This window comes from Petaurus breviceps, unplaced genomic scaffold, assembly GCF_028583685.1.
Source record: "Petaurus breviceps papuanus isolate PSGF00001 unplaced genomic scaffold, PetGlider_PUasm1.0 171, whole genome shotgun sequence".
Taxonomy (NCBI): Eukaryota; Metazoa; Chordata; class Mammalia; order Diprotodontia; family Petauridae; genus Petaurus; species Petaurus breviceps.
In genome coordinates, this window is record NW_027185754.1 from 2,812,424 (window position 1) to 2,827,565 (window position 15,142).

Sequence of the window (15,142 nt, forward strand, 5' to 3'; positions counted from 1 at the left end):
CACCAGGGCCAAAGTCAACATCAGTGATTATTGTGGGAAGAGAAGCAGCAGCTACTGGAAAGGAGACTGGAATACATGCGTGCAAAGGAGAGCACATTTTTCCACTGAGCCCATTGTGAGCATCTGGTGTGTTTGCATTTCTCCTTTCTGGCTCCTGCTTCTTTGAGAAGACTGGCCAGAGTTCCCTTTCTCAGTCCTGCCCTAATCATTGCCTTTGACCCCCAGACACATTCCAATTCTGTTCTGCAACCTTCCTCACTGAACTCGGGCTTTCCCGACAGCCAGCAGCAGGTCATAGCAAAGTAGTATGCCGTCTCTCTTGACCTTACTTTTCCAAGTAGTAAGGAAATAGTGGTTATTGTTGTTGTTGTTGACTCTTTGTTTTCAAAGAGGACTGATGACATCATCAGAGGCGTCTTGACTCAAAAATAAATTGGATTTAAGTGTGGCAGAATTGCCCAAAGTCATCAGTCTCACTCTTTCTTCTAGAATCATCAAAGATGAATGACAGGAAAAAAAGTCAAGAAGACAGGTGATGGCCTGGGATGCAGTGGATGACCTTGGCATCTTCGATGTCTGACCAATCTCAAGAAAATGATAGGGAAGGGTCTTTTCCAGATTAAACATTCCTTGCTCTTCATCCCCCTCCCAGCTCTGCTTCTGACTTTCTGGACTTTGTCAGCATGCCTCAGAAGCCTTCTTACCAGGGAACTTCCCTCAATGTCTGGGCCTCCTCACCCTAGAACATCTTTCCATCACGCCAGGTCTGGCCCCTGCCCCCAGGCAAGTAGTGGTGGTGGCATGGTGGCTGCAGCTGCTGCAGCATGGCTGCTTCCAGAGCTCCTGGCCTGCATATTATAGGGAGAACAAGCAACGATTTCTTTCTTTGACCTGCTTGGATTTGGATCACTGTCTTGGGTGGTGGCTCTGGGGTATGTGGCCAGTGTTCCAGAGCTCATGGGGGCTGCAGAGAGGGCACCCAACTAATAGCTCCAGCAGCTGTGAAAACCCCAGTGATTTGGGACAAAGCTCTCTCCATTCTGTAAGCAGAGTTCTACTGTGGCAAAGAGCTCAAAAGTCAAGTGATTGGCTGCCAATATGAGCAAAGCAACAGAAGCACAAACAGACGATAGAATCCTTTCTGGGGACAAAAAGGATCAATGCATGGAACTGGAGGAGGACAAGGAAGTCAGAACTCCTGCATCAAAAGCTTTCAAGAAAAATATGAATTGGTCACAGACCATGGAGGAGCTCAAGAAGGATTTTGCAAATCAAGTAAGAGAAGTGGAGGAAAAATTGGGAAGAGAAATGAGAATGATGTAAGAAAATCATGAAAAAAAAATCAACAGCCTGCTAAAGGAGATGCAAAAATACACTGAAGAAAATACCTTAAAAAATGCACTAACTCAAATGGCAAAAGAGGCCCCAAAAGCCAATGAGGAGAAAAATGATTTAAAAAGCCAAATTTGCCAAATGGAAAAGGAATTTCAAAAATTCACTGAAAGGAATAATTCCTTCAAAATTAGATTGGAGCAAGTAGAAGCTAATGACTTTATGAGAAATCAAGATACTATAAAACAGATCCAAACAAAAGAAAAAATAGAAGGCAACCACTGACCTGGAAAAAGATCTAGGAGAGACAATTTTAAAATTATTGGACTACCTGAAAGCCATGATCAAAAAAAGAGCCTAGACACCATCTTTCAAGAAATTCTCAAGCAAAATTGTCCTGATATTCTAGAACCAGAGGACAAAATACAAATTGAAAGAATTCACCAATTGCCTCTTGAGAAAGATCTCAGAAAGAAAACTCCCAGGAATATTATAGCCAAATTCCAGAGTTCCCAGATCAAGGAGAAAATACTGCAAGCAGTCAGGAAGAAACAATTTGATTATTGTGGAAACACAATCAGGATAGCACAAGACATAGCAGCTTCTACATTAAGGGATCGAAGTGCTTGGAATATGACATTCTGGAGGTCAAAGAAGCTAGGATTAAAACCAAGAATCATGTACCCAGCAAAACTGAGTATAATGCTTCAGGGGGAAATATGGTCATTCAATGAAATAGAGGATTTTCATGCATTCTTGATGAAAAAACCAGAGGTGAACAGAAAATTTGACTTTCAAATACAAGAAGCAAGAAAAGTATGAGAAGGTAAATAGGAAAAACAAATCATAAGGAACTTATTAAAGTTGAACTATTTACATTCCTACATGGAAAAATGATAATTGTAACTCATAAGACTTTTCTCAGTATGAGGATAGTTGAAGGGAATATATTTGTATATATGTATGTATAGGAGGGTATAGGTGTATATAAATATATATATATATATATGAGTGTCAGCATATGTATGTTCATGTATACATAGAGGGCACAGGATGAATTGAATATGAAGGGATGATATCTAAAAAATAAAATTAAGAGGTGAGAAAGGAATATATTGGGAGAAGGAGAAAGGGAGAGATAGATTAGGGTAAATTATCTCATATAAAAGAGGCAAGAGAAAACTGTTACAATGGAGGAGAAGAGTAGGAAAGTGAAAGGGAATGGCTCAACCTTACTCTCATTGAATTTGGCTTAAGGAGGGAATAACATATACATTTAATTGGGTATCTTACCCTACAGAAAAGCATGGGGGAAGGGGTTAAGAGGGAGGATGATAGAAGGGAGGGCAGATTCAGGGAGAGGGCAGTTTAAAGTAAACACTTGAAAAGAGACAGGATCAAAGTAGAAAATAGAATAAGTGGGGGGGGGGCAGGATAGGATGGAGGAAAATATAGTTAGTCTTTCACAATATAACTACTATGGAAATGTTTTGCATAACTACACATGTACAATCTATTTTGAATTGCTTGTCTTCCCAGTGGGGGTGGGTGAGGAGGAAAGAAGGGAAAGACTCTGGAACTCAAAATTTCAAAAACAAATGTTAAAAAAATTGTTTTCTTTTTACATGTAACTGGGAAATAAGATATACAGGCACTGGGATATGGAAATCCATATTGCCTTACTAGAAAGTTGGGAGTGGGGGTGGGGGCAGATATAAGAGAGATTGGGGGAAGGGGTATTCAGCAGGCTCACTATTTTGGGGTGGGAGTAGGGGAAAGATGGGGAGAAAAATTTTTAACTCAAAATCTTGTGGAAATTAATGTTGAAAACTAAAAATAAATAGATAAATTAGAAAAAATAATTTTTAAAAAAGGAAGCAGAAACAGAATAGTGGCATGAGGTTGATACTGGGCGGCTGCTAAGCTTGGGAGCAGGGAATGCTGGAGCTCTCTCCAACACTTGGCAGCTTCCTGTTCTAAACTAATTATCCTAGCTAACTAGGAACTAAGTCCTACTATTTCTATGGTGCTGGAGGAGTTGAAGTATTATCAGCGCCCTCTCATTTTGCTGCCCTGGGGAAATGCCCTGAACTTTCCATCCTAGTTCTGCCTCCATTTTTATTACCTTTTGAAAGTCAAAAAACTTGTACTCATTTAGACCATTTAGTTGTTCTTTTCTTTCTCACTCATCTTGGGCCCCAATTCCCACTAAACCATTTTTGATTCTAAATTTCAAAGTCCTAGGATCATCCTTCTTGACAGAAATAAGGGAAGCAAAGAGTCAAGTCATTCTCTTTTCTCTCTGCTTCCTGTTAACATTATACAAACCCCACTTCTCAGCCAGCTTGTCTCTTCCTTGTTCCTTTTCAGGCTCTAGAAATAGCTTTTCAAAAAATTATTTTGTTCCCCCTCCTATTTTGCAAGATTCAACTCAGTCTGAGCTTCTTGACCCTTCTCTCATGAGCCCTTGCCCTCTTCAGTAGCCTTCCTTGGTTACCTTTCCCTGCTTCTGTCCTTTCTAGATATCTGTTCCAAATCTGGGCATGCTAGAGATTCCCTGTGAGGCTACATCCCTCTAACTAAATATCTCCTTTCTTTTTTCATTAGGATCACTCATGAGCCAATCATCAGAATTTTTTTTTTTGAAAGCCCTTGATCCTCTTCAGTCATGTTCCCTTTCAGAGACTCAGGCCATGAGACCATATTGACCATTCCTTTGAACTTTTAAAAAATTGCTTTCTTCAAGCATAAGGGCAGTATTTTCCTCCAAAAAGCTCTCCTGAAGCTATAAGACAACTTGCTCAGTTTCTACCCCTGTTCTACTTGCTTTCTTTCCATCAGTCATGGACTCCTTGCTGGTTACAATTCAGTAGCAGTTGCCTGGTTCTAGAAAGGACTTCTGTCCCCTTCCCTTCTCTCCCTACATATAATATTAAATATTTGAGACACATATGTGGTAGAATGAATCTAAACTGGTATCTACATCAGAATTTAAGATCGGTTTCTACTATATATTGAGTATGTGACCCTGGGCAAGTCACTTAATCCCTCAATGACTCAAAGTGTTCTCTAAGACTAGAGGCTGTAGTGAACAGGCAGACTTATATTGGTGGATGGAGTTTCCTTACTGGAAGCTTACTAATCTGATAAAAATCACAGGTCCAATTTCTTAAAAATTTAAATATAAATTTATACACAATTCTTTCCTGTTAAAGACTCCATGGAGAAGGTGCTTGGGCCTACAGATATAAGAAGATGTCAGATTAGATGTCAATGTGTGAGAGAGATCTACTCATATGTGTGCAGATTTAGTTGGCATTGAGTCATGACTAATCCAATAAAGTGAGGTTAGATTGTATATCTAACCAGATGCTCAGCCAGGTTAGAAGGGTTGCTTCTGTCTTCTCATGATAGTGCCAAGGAAATAGAACTTTCTCAAATTCACAGTTACCTCTTTGCCTTTGGAATAACTCCCTAATGGGGGCCAAAAAACCAACACTCTTGAGTGGCATTTGACTTCCTTTCTTCTGATGGAAAATAGACAAGAGCAGGAATACGTTAGAAGGGCGAATCTTCTGACATAAAGCTATCTGCATCACCTTACCTTCTTGCTTTGTCAATGAAACAGGTATGTGTTTGCTCATGAGCTACTGACTTATTTTTTTAAGCAATCGGGGTTAAGTAACTTGCTCAAGGTTACACAGCCAGTAATTTCTGGGTGTGGTGCTGAGTGTCTGAGCACAGGATTCTATCTCCAGGTCATCCCAACACTGGAGCCGGTGCTCTTACTCGCTGAGCCACCTGGCCACCCCTAAGCAATTGGGGTTAAGTAACTTGCTCAAGGTTACATGGCCAGGTGTTTCTGTGGGTGTTAAGTATCTGAGCCTGGGATTTGATCTCCAGGTCATCCCGACACCGGAGCCGGTGCTCTTACTCACTGTGCTACCTGGCCGCCCGACTACTGATTTTCAAGAGAACCCACTAGGTGTATGAGTAACTCACAGAGCACTGGGGAAAAAACTCTCCAAGCCCCACTGTGGACTCAAATATGAAAGGATGCAGCCACCCCAAACAGTATAACATGATTAAACAATGGCATAATTAATAAATAGTATCTATGACAGCAAAGCTGTAAATGGCATGGGGTGAAAGAGGCTTTGCCCCCAGAGGGCTGACACTCAGACATCTTGGGGAAGCGTGTAGTCTCCCTTTGGGGCTATACTTCTTCTTCACTGTAGCTATCATTCCCAAGCCTAAGCTCCAGAAGTCTTCTGGTCACAGTGCAACTGACCCTGGGCCACTGATCTCAGGATCACATTGCCAAAGTACCATTTCCTATCCCCAGGATTCCACCTTCTTCCTTAGGGAAGGGAAAGGAATAAACATTTATAAAGCTCCTACTGTGTCAGGCACTATGCTAAGGACTTTTACAAGTATTATTTCATTTCATTCTTACAACAGCCCTGTGAGGTAGGTACTATTATTATTCCCATTTTACAATTGAGAAAACAAAGAAAGACAGAGGTTAAGCAACTTGTTCAGAGTCACACATCTAGGATGTGTCTAAGGAAGGATTTGAAATCAGATCTTCCTGACTACAGCCTTAGAGCTCTATCCAAAGCAAAACCAGGTGCTGGGAGACACCTGTCTCTTGGAGCCCAGTGGGCCTGTCCTCTGTTTCACCACCACTGAGTATCCCTCCAACTCAATCTTCCCCAGGCTCATTTACATCTATTTATGGTTCTTGGTGAAAATACCTTATGAACTCTTCAGATCTATACGCATGTGAGGTATGTAGTGGCAGCCCTCAAGTTATGTGTGATTCTTCAGAATTTTATGTGGATGCCTTTAAATAAGTATAGGGGGAAAATCACAATTATGAGTTATATTGATGTGATAATTAAAAGTAATGGGATATCCTTTGAAAGATGAAAAATGCTATGGCAGCATAAATAAGAATTACGATAAAATATATACAAAGAACCAGTTAAGCAGCATGGAAGAATGGATAGAAAGAATGCTGGACTTGAAGTCAGAGGATCTGGGTTCAAATCCTGGTTCTGTGATCTTGTGGAGGTCAGAAAACTTCTCTAGTCCTAAGTGTCTTCATCTGTAAAATCAGGGGGTTGTACCAGATGCTTCTTGAAATCCCTTCCAGCTCCAAATCTGTAATTCCATGAACTTCTATGTGTGACAATAGCAAATGAGAATCCCCAAAATAAATAATAATAATAATAATAGCATTTATATAACACTGTTAGGTTTGCTAAGTGCTTTACAAATATGATTTCATTTGATCTTCACAACAATCCTAGGAGACAGGTGCTTTTATTATCCCTATTTTACAGATGAGGAAAGTGAGGTAGATAAAAGTTAAGTGACTTGCCCAAGGTGACAGGTCTAGTATGTATCTGAAGCAAGATATGAACTCAAAACCAAATAGAATTGGAGAAAAAATGTTTCTCTAGAGACGTTTCACCCTTTCCCCACCAAATCACATGTTTTCAGTGATGACTACGGTGAATTTTGGATCCCACCTTTGGCCAACTTGACCACCCTTCCTCCAGTTCTGTCTTTCATCTTTTATCATAATCAAGATGATAATTACAAAATTGTATACAATCATCAACCAGCAAAGGGTGGCCTGTATTGGACATTTTTTTTTTTAAGCAATTGGGATTAAGTAACTTGCTCAAGGTTACACGGCCAGTTATTTTTTGTGTGAGAGCCAAGTATCTGAATGTATTGGACATTATTGATTCTTAAAAAAGAAGACACCATACTTTTCAAACATGTTATTTCCTTAAGGTCTGATGCATCTTAAACTTTTTTGATGTCATTTCACTGTCTTTTATTTTTACATCATAGTCACATCATAGAATGTATTACTTTCTACCCTTTCCTGCCGATGATTTTTTCCTTGTAACAAAGTAAAAACAGAGAAGAAAACCCAACTGACCCATAGATACAGTCTGACAGTGTACATCTGTAAGGGTTATGGGATTTAAAGATCTCCCATGCCCCATGGACGTGCTGACATAGCAGAGCAAAAAAAAAAAAAAAAAGCCGAGCTAACGGTCCTGTGGTTGGCAGTTGGCGGCAGTTGCCTTTTTTTTTTTTTGAGTTAGGACTCCTGCTGAGGACTGCCAGGGGCTGGAGCTGCTGGGAGCGCTCTTCCAGGACGCTGGGTGGTTGCTGTGAGTGGGGAGAGGAGGACCTTTGCCTGAGGTAGCCTGTTCTGTTTTGAGGGCTTGAAAATGTGGGTGCTTTCTACTTTATCTACCTGTGCCAATGTCATAACTACTCTGATGGCTTTCACTTTCTGGTTTTGGGACTCAGTCTTTTGGTATCTTAATAAATTTTCTAGTTTATTTACCCAAATGGCAAACCTGATGTATTTTGTGATGGATAATTATATCAGCATATTTGTAATCTCTATAGGCATTGTGAATATGGCATTGCTGATACATTTGGCGACGAGGATGGGATCACAAAATGTCAGGCCTCTATTTGGAAGCAGTGGGGCTTTAGAGGGAGAAATGGCTATTCCAGGATGGGAGGATTTGCCTTATTCCTCTCTAGCCAGAGAATGGGCTAAAAGCACAGGGCCCTGTGAAAACTGGGAACCAAGGCTAAAAGAGGGAGAACCTGGAGATTTGGAAAGATGTTTGAAAGCAATACCCATAGAACCAGGCAAAGAACTGGCAGGAGTGTGCAGGAGAGGCTGGGTGCTGCTAACAAGTTATCGCCTTATGTGTAAAAGTAGGGATAAGTTGCTGAAGGAAAGAGCTAGGATGGCTAGGGATTCAGCTGGTTTGCCTGAGGATTTTTCTGTGTCACAGTACTCAGAAGAGCAAACTGGAGGGACCCATGTGGTCCAGGAGCAAGCTACTGTTCATGTAGCTAAAAGGAAGCAAAAAACTAGCAGAAGGAATGTGCATGCAGCTTTTGTATAGGCTGGGCAGAGTTGCCCTGACAGCTTCCAGGAGAATGTGTGTGAGGAGAATGGAACAAGGTTAGATGAGGAGTCTCCTAATGTAGAAGCTCTCCCCATACGAAGAAGAAGGCAGGAGAACCACCGAGGCAAAACAGAGTCCAGGGAGATAATTGAGGATTTCACTCAACAGGAGATCACTGATATATTGAGTAGATTTACCCAAAGAATGGGGGAGTCTTTAGTGTCTTGGATGGTAAGAATCACTGATGAAGGCGCCGGAGGTATAACACTGGACAATGAGGACTGTTTAAAATTCATAAGTATCAGTCAGAATCCTTTTGTACACCAGGCTTTTAGGGATCACCATATGCAAGGAGGAAATAACAAAACGAATCTTCTAGCTTTAGCTGCAGAAGGTTGCAAAAAGCAATATCCAACTGAATCTATGTGGCCTAGGGGAGACAGACCCTGGTACTCAGAGACTGTATGAGAAAGTTAAAGGAGGAGGTAATGAAAACTGCTATCCTGATTGGAGATGCAAATGCATATTATGATACCCCCCTAGGAGTTCCTCATAGAAATATCATAGTGAAGACGGCTCCTCCTGCATATAAGCACCTAATTCTGACTCTTTTAATTGGAGAAATAGGGCACCCTCTTTCAGAGGTGCTGGATAAGATTTCACAATTAAGTGATTTAGGGGAATGGGAAAAAGACAAATTGCCTTTGAGAGAGAAGAGTAAACAGCCAGAGGATTCAGAGACAAAATAGACCCACAAGAAGGGAACTGTTTACTGCTCTATTAAGAGCTGGGGTGGACTTTAGAAGAATAGATGGTATTCCAACTGAAGAGCTGCATAAGCTGTACCAAGAAAAGGTACTTAGCATTAGAATGAACAGGGAAGCAGGAACCACCCCCGCAGGTATTTCTGAATCTGAATCTTTGTATCCAAGTTTGCCCCACCTTCAAGGGGAATAGGAGATAGGCCAAGCCCCAGCCCAGGTAAAAGAAATATGCAGAAGAGATTACAGACCCCATATTGGTTTAACAATATATTGGAAGAATGGATCAACTACTGTGACTAGGGCACTGATTGATACTGGGGCTGAGGCCACACTTATCTATGGAAACCCTGATAAGTTTAAACATGGAACTCCTATTACCATCACAGGTCTAGGAGACGCTGAAATATCAGCCAGACAGGTTAAAATAACAATGAAAATTGGGCAGTTACCTAAGAAGGAATATACTGTGGTTGTTGTAACCATTCCTGAATACATCATTGGAATAGATGTATTGAGAGGCATGACTCTGAATTTACCTGAAGGAAGATACCAATTTGCTGTGAGGAAGATAGGAATTAATACAGTTTTAGTAGGAAAACTAAAAATGGACCCAATCACTTTACCTGAACCTTCTGAAGTAATTACTTTAAAACAGTATCGTGTGCCAGGTGGGCAAGATGAAATTGCCACTACTATAAAGGAATATGTTGAAGCAGGAGTGTTAGTCCCTACAACCACAAGATGGAATAATCCTGTCTGGCCAGTAAGAAAATCAGATGGGACGTGGAGAATGACTGTGGATTATAGACAGTTGAATAAGGTGACTCCTTCTTTGTATGCTGCTGTTCCAGATACCATCACCTTAATAGAAAGGATCCAGAAATATGATGGGACTTGGTATGCAGTTATTGACTTGGCAAATGCCTTCTTCACCATCCCAATAGACTCTAAACAATGGGACCACTTCGCTTTCACTTGGCAGGGTAGACAATATACTTTTACTCGCTTGCCATAAGGGTACATACATAGCCCCACTATCTGTCACAGGAACTGAAGGATTTGGTTCTACTGATAGAATAAAATCAGGAGCTAAAGTATGGGTAAAACGGAAGCCAGATGATGTTCCAAAGGCTGCAGAGAGTATAGCATACGGGAAGGATAACACTGTAACTATTGTTTATTCTGGAGAAGATGATTACAAAATTGTACCCTTAAATCATTTATTCTACCGTGAGTGAGGCTACAATAGTCTGGTTATTGTTCTTGATTTTTTGTTTGTTCACCTTGTTTGTTAGATTTGTTTCCACAGGTTTGGTACCCTCCATCTGTAGATGCCTGATAGCTTAAGCTGGATGTCACCCCCTGTCTGCAACTGTGATGTGTCACCCTTGGACCTGGCATCAAGCATATTAAGAACTGACCTCTCAAATGGGACCCCTAAGGACAGGGACAGCTCTACATCCGATTTCAGCAGCAAGTAGCCATAGAAGAAGAGATCTTCACCCCTTACCACAAGATTTTGGGGCCCCATTTGTTCGGGGTGGGGGGAATGATGGGGAGCTTGTGCTCAAGCCCACCCTAAAATATGGTTTTTTGTGTTTATTGTGTGCTATTCTTGTTATATTGTTGTGAAATTTTGTTGACACCAGTTATTCCTACTGTATTTTTGCCAAGTAAGGGACATGAAAGATCTTGGGGCTGAATGTAAGGGTTATGGGATTTAAAGATCTCCCATGCCCCATGGACGTGCTGACATAGCAGAGCAAAAAAAAAAAAAAAAAGCCGAGCTAACGGTCCTGTGGTTGGCAGTTGGCGGCAGTTGCCTTTTTTTTTTTTTTTGAGTTAGGACTCCTGCTGAGGACTGCCAGGGGCTGGAGCTGCTGGGAGCGCTCTTCCAGGACACTGGGTGGTTGCTGTGAGTGGGGAGAGGAGGACCTTTGCCTGAGGTAGCCTGTTCTGTTTTGAGGGCTTGAAAATGTGGGTGCTTTCTACTTTATCTACCTGTGCCAATGTCATAACTACTCTGATGGCTTTCACTTTCTGGTTTTGGGACTCAGTCTTTTGGTATCTTAATAAATTTTCTAGTTTATTTCCCCAAATGGCAAACCTAATGTATTTTGTGATGGATAATTATATCAGCATATTTGTAATCTCTATAGGCATTGTGAATATGGCATTGCTGATACAACATCACATTCCATACCCCTCCCCTCCCCCCACAGCTCTCCAAGGAAAAGAGGGAAAAGGATTTATTCCTCTCCTATAGGGCAAAAAGTAGTTATACTTCTATATCGTTCAGCACCATTTAATTGTTCTTTTCATTTACATTGTTATTGACTGATATATTTTTAGAAACAACTCAGAAAGGTTTCCATTTTAACCCTCCACACCCTTTAGGTCACTCTCCTAACTTCTCTCAGTGACAGCTCTCCACCCTATGACCTGCTTTAGTCTTTGAGAATTCCATTATTTTTGTTGAAGACTTCTCTAACAGCCTGACCATATAATTACTCTATGTCTCCACCTCTGATAGCTTCCTTCCAAGGAGTGTGGTATAGTGGAAAGATTATTGACCCTGGAGTTGGGAAGATCTGGGCTTGATTCCAACTCCTGAGATTTACTAGCTAGGTAACAATAGGAATAAATACCATTTAATCTCTCTGAGCCTCAGTTTTCTCTTCTGTGAAATGGGGATAATAATAGCATTTACCTCCCAGAATTATTTTGAAAAGTAAATGAGATATAATATATGTGAAGTACTTTGCAAACTTTAAAGTTCATATAAATATTAGCTATAATTATTAGTATTCTCTTCCTCACACTCCAACATGGTCACACCTAAGTTAATACCATTCATAAGAGTATAATAATCTACACATAGAGTACACACCATTCCTAAGAGTATAATAATCTACAATCCCCCAAGACCACAGCCTTTTAGTCTTTCATTTCCTTTCATTCCTCTACCCTTCCTGAGATTCTAATCTCTCAATTCACCCTTATATTCCTAGTTCATCTCTCTCTTCTCTAGTTTTATTTACCTTTATACCAATCATAACACCATTGCAAACTACATTAATGTTTCTTTGGCTATCTTCCCAGCCCCTGATTTCATTGCCCTGAAGACTCAAACATTTACTAGTTATGTGACCGTGGGCAAGTCACAGCCTTTGTTTGCCCCAGTTTCTTCAACTGCAAAATGGGAATTATATATACCCCAGAGTTGTGAGGATCAAATGATCAAATGAAATACTATTTACAAAAGTGCTTAACACAGTGCCTGGCTTATTTGCTTCCTTCCCTTCCTTCTTTCCTAGTCTATCAATCCTCATCCCTAAGAAGTCCCTGAGTAAATTTGACTTCAGATTTTCCTTCTCACCAGCCATCTTTCTGCCTGAACCAGAGACCATGATCTGGAGGACATAAACCTCTTAGGTCTAGTACCTAATATGGCCCACTTTGTTGTCATTCCGTTATTTCAATCACATTTGACTCTTCATGGCCCCATTTGAGTTTTCTTGGCAAAAAAAAATAGAGTGGTTTGCTATTTCCTTCAGCTCATTTTCTAGTTGAGGAACTGAGGTAAACAGAGTTAAGGGACTTGCCCAGGGTTACACAGCTAGTAAGTGTCTAAGGTCAGATTTGAGCTCAGGAAGATGAACCTTCCTGACTCCAGGCCCAACGCTCTATCCACTGTATCACTGAGCTGCTCAATATGGCCCATTATATTTAGACAACCTCTGACACTTATGTTGTGTCCATTTCTCACCAGTCACCTTGCCGTTGGGCATATACTTTGTGATCCCTTCCACTTTCCAATTCTGAAAAAAAAAATAAATGAATACTTCCATTGCTACAGGAAAGAGTGTATCAATCTACTCCCCTATGTCTCCATCCCTATAACTTTTTTTTTTTTTGCTTTTTGGAGGGGCAGTTGGGGTTAATTGACTTGCCCAAGGTCACAATGGCTAGTTTTTGTGTTAAGTGTCTGAGACCAGGTTTGAACTCAGGTCCTTCTGACTCCAGGGCCGGTGCTCTATGCACTGTGCCACCTAGCCACCCCCATCCCCATAACTTTCTAAGCCAAAATACCCCACCATGTCTACCCATCCCTATTTGTGTGACTTCCTCTAATAAAATGTAAGTTCCTAGCGAGGATAAAACCAAAATGGTGGAATAAAGGCAGAGACTTAACTGAACTCTCCAAAATTCCCTTCCAAACAAAATTAAAATAACTCCTCAAAATGAATTCTGGGGAGACAGAAGCAACAAGAGGATGGACTTCCAGTCCAAGAAAACTTCGAAGATTAGTAGGAAAGATCTGTCACAATAGGATCAGAGTGGAAGGCAGTGTGTAGGTGGACCAGCAGCAGGCCATAGGAGTGACTGAATCCGTAATAGTGGAAGCTTCTTGAACTTTCAGCCAACGGATGATAAGAAGGTTGGAAAACTGGTCAGAAGGAGATTACAGAGGATTCTGTGCTGGCACTGAGATAAGGACTTTGGTGCATTGCTCATAAATGACTTCAGGTCACAGTTCCAGGGTGAAGAACAGAACTAGCAGGAGCAGGGACCTTGGTCATAGTTCTAGGACAGAAAAGGGTACTTGTGGTAACCCATAGCTCAAAGCCAAAGCCAGGATTGCAGTGACCACACCTATCTTTAGATCATACCACCTTGGAAGAACTGAAAACTCACAGACCCTAGAATTAGCTCTGAAAACAGTAGCACAAAAAACCAGAAACTTAGGAGTGCCTCCTCTACCCTGGAAGCAAAGCCAAACTTTAATATAAAGTTAAAACCAAGAAATAGGCTGAGAAAATGAGCAAACAACAAAAGTGGAACCTCACCATAGAAAGCTACTATGGTGACAGGGAAGATCAAAACAAACTAAGAAGACAATAATGTCAAAACACCAAATGCAAAACCTCAAAGAAAAAATGTGAATTGACCTTAGACCCAAAAAAGAATTCCTGGAAGAACTCAAGAAGGGTTTTAAAGATCTAACAAGAGATGTAGAGGAAAGATTGGGAAAAGAAGTTAGAATGATGCAAGAAAATCATGAAAAAGATTCAATAGCCTGGTAAAGGCAGCACAAAAAAGTACTGAAGAAATAGCACTTTAAAAACCAGAATAGGTCAAATGTTTTTTTTTTAAAAAGCCACTAAAATCCACTAAAGAAAAGAATTCCTTAAAAGGTAGACTTGGTCAAATGGTAAAAGATATACAAAAATTCATTAAAGAAAAGAATTCCTTAAAAAGTAGAATTGGTCAAATGGAAAAAGGTGCAAAAGCTCACTGAAGAAAATAATTCCTTAAAAATTAGAATTTGACAAGTGGAAGATAATGAGTCCATGAGACATCAAGTAACAATAAAAGTCAAAAGAATGGAAAAAATACAAAAGAATGGAAAAAAATAACAAAAAATTCAAAAGAATGGAAAAATAGTTCATTGAAAAACAATCAACCTGGAAAAAATATCAAGGAGAGGTAATTTAAGAATTATTGGACTACTTGAAAGCCATGACTAAAAAAAGAGCCTAGACATCATACTTCATTAAATTATTAAGGAAAACTGCCCTGATATCCTAGAACCTGAAGGAAAAATAGAAATTGGAAGAATCCACCAATCACCTCCCAAAAGACATCTCCAAATGAAAACCCCCAGGAATATCATAGACGAATTCCAGAGCTTTCAGATCAAGGAGAAAATATTGCAAGAGCCAGAAAGAAACAATTCAAATATCACAGAGTCAGTCAGGACCACACAAAATTTAGCAGCTTCTACATTAAAACATCAGAGGACTTGGGATATAATATTTTAGAAGGCAAAGGAGCTAGGCTTGAAACCAAGAATAACCTATCCAGCAAAATTTAGTATAATCCTTTGGGAGGAAACATGGATATTTAATGAAACAGAGGACTTTCAAGCATTCCTGATGAAAAGACAAGAGCTGAATAGAAAATTTGACTTTGAGATAAAAGACTCAAGAGAAGCATAAAAAGTTAAATAGGAAAGAGAAATCATAAGGGATTCAATAAGGTTAAACTGTTTACATTCCTACATGGGAAGATGATATGTGTAAC